Below are 3,625 nucleotides of genomic sequence, written 5' to 3'. Positions count from 1 at the left end.
TGAGGGGTGAAGCCGGCCGGCGCTCTGGCCCTGAGGGCGGGGCGGGCCCGTTTCTCCCGGTTCCCGTTTTAAAGCAGCTGTTTATAACTCGGTTGACGAGATGCGGTAGCGAATACCATGGCGTCGTTCCCAGCGAGTGATTTTTTTCACGTTCCAGCTAACGTTGTTCGAAAACCCGTGTTATCTGGTGGTAGCTGTACCCAGGGTATTTTGTACCTCTCAGAAGCTTTACTCCCGTTGCAGCTGTGTAATCTCTTTTTAATATTTCATAGTTGTGTGCCCTATCCGTGTTGCACGAAAAGAAACGCGTAAACACACTCCTTACTTAAAATTACTTCTTGTATACAGTATCACAGAGCTGTGAGTTAGTGTTCTTGCAGAATTTGGATTTGTACAGTTGTGAAAATCCTCGTCTTGAAAGTCTCCCTTTGTTGCACGTAGGTTGTCAGGAAAATCTAGTGAACAGGGGTCAACGTGCTAGAGCTGGGCTTAAATCAGATAATTGTCTCAAAAGTATTTGCCTCTGATAAGACCAGCCCCAGATCCCCTTGGGCTAAAAGTTGTGTTTTTCAGTCAAATTGTCATGACTACTCGAGAAGCTGGAGGTCTTTTAAAAACTGGTGACGCTTGATTCTTAAAATTCGTTCCCTTTTGTAGCTTTTTTGTTTGCCAATTATTGATGGTAATATATCAGTATACTCATTGCTGAGCAGCCCGTGCTTTCTGTGCTCTTGTGACATTTTTTTTTTTTTTTTTTGTACTTTAATGTTGGGACAACTGCTGGAATTGTGATGTAAGGATTTTATTTCAGAATCGTTGAGCATTCCGTAAGTGATGCTGAATTGTCATTAAAGAGGTTACATGTGAACCTGTGGTTTTAGGTACTGTGCATAATATTACTACTTTTACACAACAATTGAGGTTAGGCAGAACTCAGTGCTTCAGGCCAATCTAAATTTTTGCCTCCAAAAGTAAAAGGGGAAGGTGGCTTCTTGTCCTTGATATCTGTGCTTCAGGGAACAGGAGTACTGAAGAGCTTGGTTTTGTTTGTTTGTTTGTTTTTTTTTTTCCACTTGGGATTGAGGAGGAAGAATGTAAAAAGAGAAAAATGAAGCAGCTTCATCCATTAGGACAAATATCAGCCTTCCCAAAAATATGTTTAAGGATTTTTTTTTCTTTTGTTCTTCCTTTCCAAGTTTTGACAGGGTGACAAGAACAGCGACAAGTGAACTGAGAAACCACAAACAAGAGGAAGAAAAATTCAAAAGTTCTAGTTAATCTTTAGCTCTTTGTTCCCCTCTTTGCACTGAGAACTAATATAGGATTTCTGCTTCTCAGAGGCATTTTTTAGTTAAGAATTAAGAACTTTGAGAAAGACAGAAAGGCAGGACAATAGAAGATGAAGTATGATAGTCTTTTTCCCTCCAACTTTCACATAGGACTTGCTTACGAGTGATCTGGTGTCTACAGATAAAGTTGAGTTTTTCAGCTAGAGGAAGGAATAAGCTTAGTATCTTTTTTAACTTAAAGTAAATGCAGGGTATTGCCTAGATAAAATGTCAGCTCTACTTTTTTTGGTATCAACTGAATAGTTGTAAGCTAGGCAAACTGAAGGCACAGCTCAAAATGCTTTACTAAACTGATTGGTTTAGTAATATGTGGTTAATATGAAATTAAGAAATGAGATCCTAAAGTGAATTTTGGAAACAAAAAGTAGAACGGTTAATCTTTCATACTACCGAGTAAACCTTTTAGTGTGTGTGTATATATGGTACTTCAGTACTGGTTGTATCTGTCCCATAAACTCTGCTGATGTAGGGGACTGTTGCAGTATAGCTTGAACAGTGCAATTAAGGAGAGATTAATCTTGCAATTTTAGTGGTTAATTTCATTTTGTTTAAAAGGTAAACATGAAACCTTTGGAAAATGTCTGCACTTCAGTATTTTGACAATATGAACAGTTGATGGTTTTGGTCTGAGTAGTTCTGTGATCAGTGATACCTGTTTGTGAAACCAAGGTGCTTCTGTTCTTGTGCTTCACTGTTTGAATCTTTATATAAAAATCTCAAATATTTAAAGAATTTGGATTTACTATTTCTGCTGATGACATTTAGCACCATTTATATATACACTTTGCAAGTATTTTTCAGATTGAAAATGCATTTAGATTTTTGCCTTTTCAGTGACAGAACAGTTTTGCAGTGAAAAAAGGAAAGATTAAGAAAATAGATTCTTCAGCTATTAATGGTTAGTGGCGTTCATGTCTTTATCTTGGCTAATGAAATTATGTGAAAAGTGTTTGTTTAAGTAAACAGTGCTAAAGATTATTCATGTCTTTCCTTGGCTGTGAAACAACTGATCCAGTCATTGTGGTGTTTCATTATAGTGCTGTAATAATGAGTCCATAGATTCAAGTGAGGAAAAACTTCAATTTTAAGCAAGTTTTTCCTGTACCTTTTGATCCATCAGATCCCTTACATTCTTCTGAAAAGCCATCCTATGACCTAGTTGTTATGTGCTGTTTCTCTGTAGATAACTAAACATTTTCAGGAAGCTTGACAGCTATATAGTCTGATGTTAAGTTTGAGGAGTTTCTTGGTTACATTTAATAAATATTCCATCTGCAAAGCAGTGGAAGAAATTTAAGCTGCAAATGCTGATCTATATACAATAAGCATGAAGTCTGGATAATTTTAAAGCTATCTTCTAACAGTTCTGCAATGGACAGAAATGAAGCTTCAGAGTCCTGTGACTAGGTCAGTTATCATAATAACTTGACCAAGGCTTCAGTTTCACAAGCATCTAGGTCAGTGTAATGTACCCTTACTATTTCTGAAAAGGAAGAGGGCTTGCTGCCTTCTCCTTTTACATCCCCTCTTCCCTGTCCACACAGTTCCTCTGGTGCTTGTCAGGCTGTTTCATGGATGGGTTCAATTTACTAAGCCCGCACAAAGCTCTCCACTTCTTTTTCAGGATTAATCTTTTGCCACATTGGCAAGGTGAGTTGCCTTGTGGTGGAAGCGTCCAACCACCAAAGCTAGGGCAAGGTGAGCAGCAGGACTTCTGGGAACCGATGCCGCAAGCAGAGCCAGACCTCTCCAGTTTGGTCGCCGCAGGCTCTTAGATCCATTCACGCTGTAACCTGATACAAAACACAGGCTATTGTAACTTTGAATATGTTTATCTGAGCAGTAACATGAATATGAGACATTGAAAGGTTTCCTGTTTCAACTGCCATTTCTTGAGTTAAATGGTGCTCTTAATAAGGATGTGCATTTGTTGGAAAATGTTTTCCATGCGTTCTTGATTCACTACACAGATAAGATTTTTTTCTACTTTTTTTTTTTTTCTTCTTTTTTTTTTTTTTTAAAGTTAAAGCAGTCGCTCCTGTTAAGAAATACACTTTAGAGTAGATTTTGAACATGACTAAGGTGAATATAATTCTTCCTATGGTGGTTGTGCTGTGTGACTGGATTGAATCTGAAGTATTCAGAAACAGTCAAGTGTCTGTCATCTGTAATTCATGTTTCTTGCAGAAAAGTAGGAGACATTCCTAAAGTTTTTAGAAAGCAGTGATTACGTTCTGGTACTTTCAAATGCCGGTCTCTTTTTTTTTTTTTTTTTT

General features: G+C 37.7%; 1 protein-coding gene across 1 annotated transcript in view; it reads left to right on the top strand.

Annotated features, from left to right (window-relative positions):
• APOO (apolipoprotein O) overlaps window positions 1-3,625 on the top strand; it is a 34,701-nt gene that overhangs the window by 226 nt on the left and 30,850 nt on the right. The gene's annotated exons all lie outside the window — the stretch shown is intronic.

The sequence above is a fragment of the Athene cunicularia genome, assembly GCF_003259725.1.
Source record: "Athene cunicularia isolate RWA chromosome 1 unlocalized genomic scaffold, athCun1 chr1_part1, whole genome shotgun sequence".
NCBI classification, from domain to species: domain Eukaryota; kingdom Metazoa; phylum Chordata; class Aves; order Strigiformes; family Strigidae; genus Athene; species Athene cunicularia.
This window is presented reverse-complemented; position numbering and strand designations above follow the sequence as displayed.